This window comes from Salvelinus sp. IW2-2015, linkage group LG7, assembly GCF_002910315.2.
Source record: "Salvelinus sp. IW2-2015 linkage group LG7, ASM291031v2, whole genome shotgun sequence".
In the NCBI taxonomy this organism is placed as follows: domain Eukaryota; kingdom Metazoa; phylum Chordata; class Actinopteri; order Salmoniformes; family Salmonidae; genus Salvelinus; species Salvelinus sp. IW2-2015.
The window spans coordinates 31,770,926-31,782,734 of NC_036847.1; positions in this window are offsets into that span (position 1 = coordinate 31,770,926).

An 11,809-nucleotide genomic window follows, 5' to 3' on the forward strand; every position below is an offset into this window, starting at 1 on the left:
CTCTGTTTAGGGCCAAATAGCATTCTAGTTTGCTCTGTTTTTTTGTTAATTCTTTCCAATGTGTCAAGTAATTATCTTTTTGTTTTCTCATGATTTGGTTGGGTCTAATTGTGCTGTTGTCCTGGGGCTCATTCTCTCTGTCTCTCTCTCACACACACACGGGCCGGTACAGGTACACCATGCCATTAGGTTCCAGACCGCAAGGTAGAGGTTGTGGCATGAACCAACTACTATATCTATTGGCCTTCAGAAAGGTCTTGTTAGGGTTGCGTCAATTCAATCTGGTATAAGGACAAGTATGACGATGAGTCACCGATTGTATACTATATACTTTTTATTAACTAAGCAATAAATGGCAAATGCAACTTTCGTATATACGGGTTCAATATAACATCACGCAGGATGAGACACAGAACTGGGCAACACCCCAAAACCCCTCCCCTATATACTCTAACAGTGTTAGTTCCTGCTTCAGAGCAAGCCTGTTAGAGTAGAGGTCCAGTTTGGTTTAGACTTACTGGCCTATCGCTGGTGTTGGCGCTTAAGCTAGTCCAGCCCCTTAGCGCTTCGGAGGGTCCGCTGATATCTTGATTGAGTGTTGCTGTCTGTCCCCTCATTCCTGTTGTTGCACTCACAGTTCCTGTTATCGTGTCTTTTCAGTACTTTCCCATCCCTGCTACCCCTCGTGATGTGCACCCCTCCTCTCCCAAGATTAGTCAAGTCATGCGATATGTCTAGCCACACTTTGTTGCACAATTATAACACACACACACATATGTTCAATGTACTTATCCCCCCCCCCCCATACAATCAATAAAACTCAGACCTCACAATCCCCCTTTATACACCCCTATGGGGTGTATCCAACTTAAGTATCTTTATACTGGGTTGCCGTTGAACCCAGGAACTTGAAACCAATGACTTTGGAAAGAGTGTTGTATGTTAACATGTGTTAAGACAAGTACACGTGTGTTTTTTTTTAGATTCCCCCTTTTGACACCCACAAGGGTGTCATCAAAACAAGATTAGTTAACCAAAAACACACAGTATAGATAAAATCCCTCTATACAACCTGTACCAGGTGGGCTCGTCACCACCCGGGAACTTTAAACCCTCCTGCGAAAGCTTGATTCCGTGTCAGCATCTCCCACTGGAACCTCAAGCAATGGCATCATACCAGAGGCCCTTGCCACATCTGTAACAGACTTMTTCAAACAAGGTATGATACAGGCAGCACAGCACATGAGCATAAGAAAAACAACAACTAGRGTCAGAAATCCAGTAACCATCATTGCAGTGTACTTACCAAACCAACCACCCAGCCAGGGGAACAGTCCACTCTCCTCCACACCTGCAAGACCCTTCATCTCCACCGATAACCTTGCCAACCCACTCAGAGCTTTTGAAATGCTCCCATCCGGACTAGTATTGTTAGGGACAAACGTGCAACATTGTTCTCCGAACATTTTACATACACCTCCCTGGTTGGCCAGAATCATGTCCAGTGCTAGTTTATTTTGTCTACTGGTTCGAGAGGTGGCATCCAATTGTTCAGCCATCCCCGTGAGTGCTGTGTGGGTGTAGTTAACAAATCGCTGTTGATTATAGTAGATATAATTGATCCAGGCATTTTGTTTAGCATCAACAATAGCTGGGCCAATAATGGGCATCAAATGCCACAGGCCATCATTCCTGTTTAATGCCTGGAATTCGTGGGGGACCCCTATTGGGACCCCCAACAGGTTGGTGAGGATGTTATCTGTACCCTCGGACCAAGGAGCGTCACGGTTCTGCCGTCTCCTGGGTTGGTCCCGAGCCTCTGTGTCATGTGTAGCTCCCAGGAGTTGGTTAGCTGTAACCTCAATAATAGTCAATGGTGTTATCAGACTGGCCAAAGCACATGTGCCCTGCCAGTCTCTTTTCAAAATAGGGGTCAACCGCCTGACAGGTTCACACATCCACCATACATCAGCAACACCTCTAGTTTGGTTCAGCCCTTCAACGGGCCAGGTGGCATTAATAGTAACATTAGTGATGCAGTCAGCAGTAGAGAGCCTCCCATAGTCTATACCCCTACCTGTACCAGTGATACAGCTGTAATATCCCCCATACGCCTTAACCCCCCATGGTGCCTTCTGGGGAGGGACTTCTGGGAACACAAGACTCAGAGTTTTACACWGGGTTGAATTTAGCTTATTATGATAAAAACTTTCCAATATGCACATCCAACCTTTCCCATTGCTAAGAGCAAATGGGTGAGTAGCCAGAATAGGTCTGGCATGTCCACATACGACACAGTCCTTTCTATTAAGTGTTTTGGCTGTTTACCTCATATAGGCTAACCACMTATTCTCCCTACCCTCTTAACCAGTTTCGGTCCCCAATTGGTCACTATCTGAGATGTCTTTCACATTTATTACCTGTACCGGATTGGAGAGCTTAGGTGATGGTGTGGGACTTGGTCTTGAAGTGGTGGAGGAGTTCGGCTGAACCTGGACCTGGCCTGTTGGAACTGGTGGTGGTTTTGGCAGTACTGTGATGGTAACCATCCCCATCGTATCCCAATCAGATATGACCAGCAGTCCTGTAAAGCCCCACCCTCTCCCAGAGAACACATCATCAGCCAGAGACCAAGCAACACTTTCACTTCTATGAACGCTCACAGCGGGGAAAGGGCGGGTATAAGGGGGTAGGAGTTGGCCCCCAGTACCCTGTTGGTTCTGGTTCTGCTCCTACCCCTGTGATTGTTCGACAGTGTCAGTGTGTCTTACCCTCCTACAAGTGTGAAATGCTCTCAGGTAGCTCTTTCAGCTATTCTCACTGTGAATGCAGTCACAAGGAGTGCTTGGTATGGCCCCTCCCGATGGGGCTGCATTCCATCTATTCTCCTCAGGGACTGGATTGAGTGAATCACCTTCTCCTTTAATTCACCTGTAATGCATAAAATCTTGGACATACAGGTTTGGTTAACAAACAGTTTCTCATTTGTTCTAACTGATTATATCTTTAACTTCTATGCCTATTTGTTTGCTAGATTTTTTTTTTTTAATTAGTTTATCATCCAATAGGCCACATCCTATCCTAGACCACAACTTACCCCTCCCTAACCCTAACCCTAACCCTAACCCTAACCCTAACCCACCTTGCCTAACCTAACCAATGACTTGGTAAAATTAGTAAATTATCCTTATGTCTGACATTATCATGTAGGAACGCCCCTTTCATTCGCCGCATGTCAAATTCTCCCTTGGGCGTCCATTCATATCTATCCTTTTCCAATTCTCTGTCAAGTGACTTATCTATTTTAAAATGTATCTGTGCTGCTTATATATGTTAACCCTTTTCTCTCCTATCTTATTTCACAGCCTACCTTGCTCATTTCCTGGTCCCCCCTCTCCACTMTGCTCTCAAACCTTCAAGGTCTCAACAGTGCGGGGTAGACCCCTCTGTCTGCCTTTTTCTCATAATAGTCAATAACAACTATGTGTTCCTTTCAAATATTAACTAAGTGTCTCACTGTTTTGGCTTTATCTAAAATCATGGATAAAAATAAATAAAAAAACATGTCTTATAGTGTCAATCTCTAAAGTCCTTACATAACCTTAATCAACCTATCTCCATCCTATCAATAATCTTAAATCATCACATATGTCATATACCCCTGTCAATTTTAATACTATTTAAATAAAAATCTTCTAATGGCCAAAACAAATGCTAACCATATCAAATCCTTTCTTTACTAATAAGCTCTCTCCCCCAAGAGTCCACTATATTTTATTTAACAATAACATTGGTTATCCTTAAACTCAGTCTCATAAATAATTAATATATGTTTTACAGTGTGGATACCTTATCCACAGTAAAATACCACTCCTAAGAACTGAAACTTATTTATTTTCATTAATAACTTTAATGCTTATGTATTTTCCTGCCCTATTGGCTTAAAATATCTCCTGTTCAAAGGGATTTTTTCTGTTGTAATACCAAATCAATAATAGCCAATTCAAAACCTTCATAGCCAATGTTTAAAAGCAGAATCCTGAACCACTTCCTCTTTCTCCCTAGAGTTTATTCCCCTGCTCCCCATAATTTGTCCTACCTCAATTCCACTTTTTCCTCTGTGGTTCAAACTATAATTATGTCTGAGAGCTATAAACTCCATTATAATTAATTTACCTCAAAACTAGTATCCCAAATGACCACAAATTCATTAACTTCATTATCCCCCCCCCCCCCCCCCCCCCCCCTGTGGCTGATCAGACCACCTGGAATGCAATGAAAACTGGTCAAAGGTTACACCACCCCCTTACATTCGTGTTCCATACCATGTCTAGACATACTAAAGAACCCTTTATCTTAAAAAAAATTCCCTTGTCTAATTAAAACTCAGAAAATAAAACTCCTAATATTCCATATATGAGTGTACCCCTTTAAGATATCTTGTCTCTGGGAACATGGAAATCCCCTTAACCCAAACGTTTACTACAAAAACAAAACCTAATAATTATGATAATACCCTAAAATCATTCCTTTTAAATTTCCTCGATGTTTCATGTAACTCATTCAGTCTTTCTCCAAATTTTCTCCCCAAAATACTTTATACCCTGCCATTACACTCACACAACTGTGATAACCGTGTACTGTCCCTTTAAAATAAAACACTCCCAGCCAGCCATACCAGTTTGCGGGCCGTTCATTGTTCCCCATAATGAAAACAGATAATGTTTAGAATACGTTTACTTCTTGTTCGAATTCCCTGGTGTTACCTAACCAAAAACCAATACCCGGGAAATAACCACAACTTTTTACGATTCAACTATTCTTACCTCCCTATCTTATAGCCAAATATAGCCCAATGAAACGCCTAGCAATTCTGTTGTTAGCTGCAGCATCTTTTCAGACTATCCCTACAATATTCAGCTACTTAAAAAAAAAATGTATTTGGAACTTTTAATAACTTCTGAAAAGTGGCTCAAAGCTATAATGCACGCATTCGGGTATTTACCACTCAGGCCTCCATCCGCCATCAAGTTTTTACATTCCTGGTCTCCCATGCACCTGTTGATGACAGCCACCATGTCTCCCATGGTGAGTTCATCGGAAGCGGTTAGACTCTCAAAGGTCTTTACCCACCTACATCCAGACTCTTCAGGTAAAGGTAGGGCCTCCACCAGGGTCAATAGATCTCTGTGGGCCCATGGTTTATAAATGGGTTGTCCACCAGGTTGTTGTCGCAGGGGCAGCATCAGTCCTTTCAGCCCCCACCCCCTTTGCTGCGTGTGTTATGTGCAGGTCCAGTTGGTGCATCACAGAGACCGCCCTCGAATTTTCCGTTCAAGTACCATACTCCATCACTTTGGCAGCTGGGCTCTTCTTGTTCCTCTGCTTCATTGCTGTGGTGGCCCAGCTGTATGCAGTATCCCTCTTGTCTTATTGCTTCATCCTGTTGCTTCCTCTTCTCCTCTCTTAGTCTCTGTTCCTCTTTCTTCTGTTCATTGTCCATTCTATCCAGAGTGAATTGCATCACCCTCAGTTCCTCCTGGTCTCGTCGTGCCTTTGACTGCATTATTCTCAGTTCCTCCTGGTCTTGTCGTGCCTTTGACTGCACTTTATCCTCGAGAATCTTCTGCTGCTTTTCTCTCTCACATGCTCGAGTCAGGCTGTCTTCTGACCACTCTTGTCTCTCTCTCAGCTGCACGCTATCTCTATCCACTTCCATGCTGCATATACTGTTCCTACTTCCCTCACTTTCATCACTTACGTGTATCTTGCTTAGTTCAGCTATTCCTTCCCTGATGGCACGGGCTGTTACCAGTAGGGCCTCAATCTCGTCCTTCCGATCCTGTGATACTGGGACCCAATCTGTGTCTTGACTACCCTCTGGTCTCTTATTATAATTAACTGTGGCGCTCAAATCCAGAACTGGTGCCATCATCTTGGGTCCGTCGTATGGAGGAGGTGCACTGGGTTTGGGCAGTTCGGGATAGAGCCTCATCGATTTCTGGGTTCGGTGTGTCTTCACTACACATGTCACGCAATTTTTCCAACATAGCCAGACCGATCCTTTCTTTCAATTCATTGCTCCCTCGCAATTCAATATTGTAAGTCCCTCAAGCAACTCTGGGGCACAGGCACCTATCCCACTCTAGCCTCAACCAGGCTTTCACCTCAACTTCGGGATGAAACAACGTGAGAGAGGCCTGAAAGCCGAGGCTGATCCCACTAACAATAATGTAGAATATGAAGGAGGGCAGCTAGTCCCGAAGTGGCGATGCTTTACATTGTGTATAGCATAGCCATTCACATATACACAGAAAAAAATAACACAATGTCCCTTGTCTGTCACAAATGTTGAATAAAATGATATTTGAACTTACTCTACAGATTGTCCGCGGGGTTGGTCCTTCACCTGGTCGAAATTTGAGACAAAATATCTACAGGAAAGTATTATTAAACCAACTTCAAAACCATTGGTGTAAAGTACTTCAGTAAAAATAATTTAAAGTACTTCTTAAGTCGTTTTTTGGGGCTTCTGTATTTTACTATTTATATTTTCAACAACTTTTCCTTTTACTCCACAACATTCCTAAAGAAAATACTTTTTACTCCATAAATTTTCCTTGACACCCAAAAGTACTATTTACATTTTGAAAGCTTAAAAGGACAGGAAAATGGTCCAATTCACACACTTATCAAGAGAACATCCCTGGTCATCCCCACTGCCTCTGATCTGGCGGACTCAATAAACACAAATACTTCATTTGTAAATTATGTCTGAGTGTTGGAGTGTGCCCTTGGCTATCTATAAATTTAAAAAACAAGACAATTGTGCCATTTGGTTTGYCTAATATAAGTTATTTTAAATTATTTATACTTTTACTTTTGATACTTAAGTATATTTTTGCAATTACATTTACTTTTGATACTTAAGTATATTTCAAACCAAATACTTTTAGACTTTTACTCAAGTAGTATTTTACTGGGGGACTTTCAATTTGACTTGAGTCATATTCTATTATGGTATCTTTACTTTTCTCAAGTAGTATTTTACTTTCAATTTGACTTGAGTCATATTCTATTAAGGTATCTTTACTTTTCTCAAGTATGATGATTGGGTACTTTTTCCACCACTGTTCAAATTGCGGGTCTTTGTGTGTGTGGCAGTCAAGATGTGTTTATTCATTTTTTTATTTTCTATTTTTTTATTTCACCTTTATTTAACCAGGTAGGCTAGTTGAGAACAAGTTCTCATTTGCAACTGAGACCTGGCCAAGATAAAGCAAAGCAGTTCGACACATACAACAACACAGATTTACACATGGAATAAACAAACATACAGTCAATAATACAGTAGAAAAAAGTATATACTGTATACAGTATGTGCAAATGAGGTAGGATAAGGGAGGTAAGGCAATAAATAGGCCAATAGTGGCGAAGTAATTACAATATAGCAATTAAACACTGGAACGGTAGATGTGCAGAAGATGAATGTGCAATTAGAGATACTGGGGTGCAAAGGAGCAAGATGAATAAATAAATACAGTATGGGGATGAGGTAGTTGGATGGGCTATTTACAGATGGGCTATGTACAGGTGCAGTGATCTGTGAGCTGCTCTGACAGCTGGTGCTTAAAGCTAGTGAGGGAGATATGAGTCTCCAGCTTCAGAGATTTTTGCAGTTCGTTCCAGTCATTGGCAGCAGAGAACTGGAAGGAAGGGCGACCAAAGGAGGAATTGGCTTTGRGGGTGACCAGTGAGATATACCTGCTGGAGCGCGTTCTACGGGTGGGTGCTGCTATGGTGACCAGTGAGCTGAGATAAGGAGGGGCTTTACCTATTAGAGACTTGTAGATGACCTGGAGCCAGTGGGTTTGGCGACGAGTATGAAGCAAGGGCCAGCCAACGAGAGCGTACAGGTCGCAGTGGTGGGTAGTATATGGGGCTTTGGTGACAAAACGGATGGCGCTGTGATAGACTGCATCCAATTTGTTGAGTAGAGTGCTAGAGGCTATTTTGTAAATGATATCGCCGAAGTCAAGGATCGGTAGGATGGTCAGTTTTACGAGGGTATGTTTGGCAGCATGACTGAAGGATGCTTTGTTGTGAAATAGGAAGCCAATTCTGGATTAAATTTTGGATTGGAGATGCTTAATGTGAGTCTGGAAGGAAAGTTTACAGTCTAACCAGACACCTAGGTATTTGTAGTTGTCCACATATTCTAAGTCAGAACCGTCCAGAGTCGTGATGCTGGACGGGTGGGCGGGTGCGGGCAGAGATCGGTTGAAGATCATGCATTTAGTTTTACTTGCATTTAAGAGCAGTTGGAGGCCATGGAAGGAGAGTTGTATGGCATTGAAGYTCGTCTGGAGGTTAGTTAACACAGTGTCCAAAGAAGGGCCAGAGGTATACAGAATGGTGTCGTCTGCGTAGAGGTGGATCAGAGAATCACCAGCAGCAAGAGCGACATCATTGATGTATACAGAGAAGAGAGTCGGCCCGAGAATTGAACCCTGTGACACCCCCATAGAGACTGCCAGAGGTCCGGACAACAGGTCCTCCGATTTGACACACTGAACTCTATCAGAGAAGTAGTTGATGAACCAGGCGAGGCAATCATTTGAGAAACCAAGGCTGTTGAGTCTGCTGATAAGAATGTGGTGATTGACAGAGTCGAAAGCCTTGGCCAGGACGATGTATACGGCTGCACAGTAATGTCTCTTATCGATGGCGGTTATGATATCGTTTAGGACCTTGAGTGTGGCTGAGGTGCACCCATAACCAGCTCTGAAACCAGATTGCATAGCGAAGAAGGTACGGTGGGATTCTAAATGGTCGGTAATCTGTTTGTTAACTTGGCTTTCGAAGACCTTAGAAAGGCAGGGTAGGATAGATATAGGTCTGTAGCAGTTGGGTCTAGAGTGTCTCCCCCTTTGAAGAGGGGGATGACCGCAGCAGCTTTCCAATCTTTGGGAATCTCAGACGATACGAAAGAGAGGTTGAACAGGCTAGTAATAGGGGTTGCAACAATTTCGGCAGATCATTTTAGAAAGAGAGGGTCCAGATTATCTAGCCCGGCTGATTTGTAGGGTCCAGATTTTGCAGCTCTTTCAGAACATCAGCTATCTGGATTTGGGTGAAGGAGAAATGGGAGAGGCTTGGGTGAGTTGCTGTGGGGGGTGGAGGGCTGTTGATTGGGGAAGGGGTAGCCAGGTGGAAAGCATGGCCAGCTGTAGAAAAATTCTTATTGAAATTCTCAATTATAGTGGATTTATCAGTGGTGACAGTGTTTCCTAGCCTCAGAGCAGTGGSCAGCTGGGAGGAGGTGCTCTTATTCTCCATGGACTTTACAGTGTCCCAGAACTTTGAGTTTGTGCTACAGGATGCAAATTTCTGCTTGAAAAAGCTAGCCTTAACTTTCCTAACTGCCTGTGTATATTGGTTCCTAACTTCCCTGAAAAGTTGCATATCACGGGGGCTATTCGATTCTAATGCAGAACGCCACAGGATGTTTTTGTGCTGGTCAAGGGCAGTCAGATCTGGAGAGAACCAAGGGCTATATCTGTTCCTGGTTCTATATTTTATGAATGGTACCTGGTGGGTTCATTGATCATTTGTGTGAGATTGAGGGCATCAAGCTTAGATTGTAGGATGGCTGGGGTGTTAAGCATGTCCCAGTTTAGGTCACCTAGCAGCACGAGCTCTGAAGATAGATTGGGGGCAATCAATTCACATATGGTGTCCAGGGCATAGCTGGGGGCAGAGGGTGGTCTATAGCAAGCGGCAACGGTGAGAGACTTGTTTCTGGAAAGGTGGATTTTTAAAGTAGCTCAAATTGTTTGGGTACAGACCTGGATAGTAAGACAGAACTCTGCAGGCTATCTCTGCTGTAGATTGCAACACCGCCCCCTTTGGCAGTTCTATCTTGTCGGAAAAGGTTATAGTTAGGGATGTACATTTCAGGGGTTTTGGTGGTCTTCCTAAGCCAGGATTCAGACACGGCTAGGACATCCGGTTTGGCAGAGTGTGCTAAAGCAGTGAATAAACAAACTTAGGGAGGAGGCTTCTAATGTTAACATGTATGAAACCAAGGCTTTTACGGTTACAGAAGTCCACAAATGAGAGCACCTGGGGAGTAGGAGTGGAGCTAGGCACTGCAGGGCCTGGATTAACCTCTACATCACCAGAGGAACAGAGGAGGAGTAGATTAAGGGTACGGCTAAAGGCTATCAGAACTGGTCGTCTAGTACGTTCGGAACAGAGAGTAAATGGAGCAGGTTTCTGGGCGCGATAGAATAGAGTCCAGGCATAATGTACAGGCAAAGGTATGGTAGGATGTGAGTACATTGGAGGTAAACCTAGGCATTGAGTAATGATGAGAGAGATATTGTCTCTAGAGACGTTTAAACCAGGTGATGTCACCGCATATGTGGGAGGTGGAACTAAATGGCTGGTTAAGGCATATTGAGCAGGGCTAGAGGCTCTACAGTGAAATAAGACAATAATCACTAACCAGGACAGTAATGGACAAGACATATTGATATTAGGGAGAGGCATGCGTAGCCAGGTGATCATAGGGGTCCAGTGAGTTGTTGGGCTGGCTGGAGACACGGCGATTCAGACAGCTAGCAGGCCGGGGATAGCAAGCTAGCAGAAGGGCCTTAGAGGGACGTCTCGACGGAGGAAAGTCTGTTTTAGCCTGTTTTAGTCTGTTTTAGCTCATGACCTAAGGCACATGCACAATATGGAAGTATATGCATGCAATACATGCATACTAATCAGTCTTGCAGGCGTTTACATGGTTTTGCCAAATGTCAGGTGATTGAAATTTCAACGGCAGTCCCGGTGCTCTAAAAAAATAGCGTCAATAATACTTAACTGTGTCTATTTTTTCTCAAATTTCAACTAGTTAAAGGATCAAACGCTCAGAAAACTGTTAGAGTAAGTTAAAATGGAATTGTATTCAACATTTTGGCTTGTCGGGGACTTTCCAAGTTTTTGCAATGCTTTGTTTCAGACATGTATACCAAGAACTGGTATCACAGTCTGATTTAGGCAAGGTGGTAGCCAGCCATGGGGCCCAAAGGTTCCACAACCTGGTGCAGCAAGGGCTCAAGCCCTTTTGACTTTCTTTCAAGGGCCCACCTCGTAATGAATCTTACCAGACAAACGTTATTACAAACACTTGAATCTAAAGTTAGTTTAAGGTTAATCTCTTGTGGACAAACTACCACAGGAGGTGATTGGTGAGGACGGGCTCGTGGTAATCGCTGGAGCGGAATCTGTGGAATGATATAAACTACATCAAACATGGTTTCCAGACATTATTATGAGCCGCCTCTCCTGCTGAAACTATGTAAACATAAATGGTACTGACCAATTACACAATACTTTAGTTCTGGGTTAAACCGATATTAGGGTAATCGTTTGTGGGTGGGTATAATTTGTGGAACATTCCAACAGGAATCTGGTTCCAAAAACTTCATAAATTACATTGTTGCCAACAAACAACGCATGATCAATTCAACTAGCTGACGAATAGGCATCAACTCACCACGTAGCTTATTCTTAATGTTTGTCCATAGGCTAACATAGTGAGGACAGACATTTTCCAGAATAAAGTGGTAAGTGAAAAACTTAATGAAATCGCCCACTCCCTACCTGGTATCTTATTCTTCCGCTATACAACTTTATATGCGTTATTTGTTGACAACCTTGTTATTTACAAAAAAAATTGAACCGATTCCTGTTGGAACGTTCCACAAACTATACCCAACCGTAGTTTGTCGCTGTATTCTAATTCCAAGAGGGT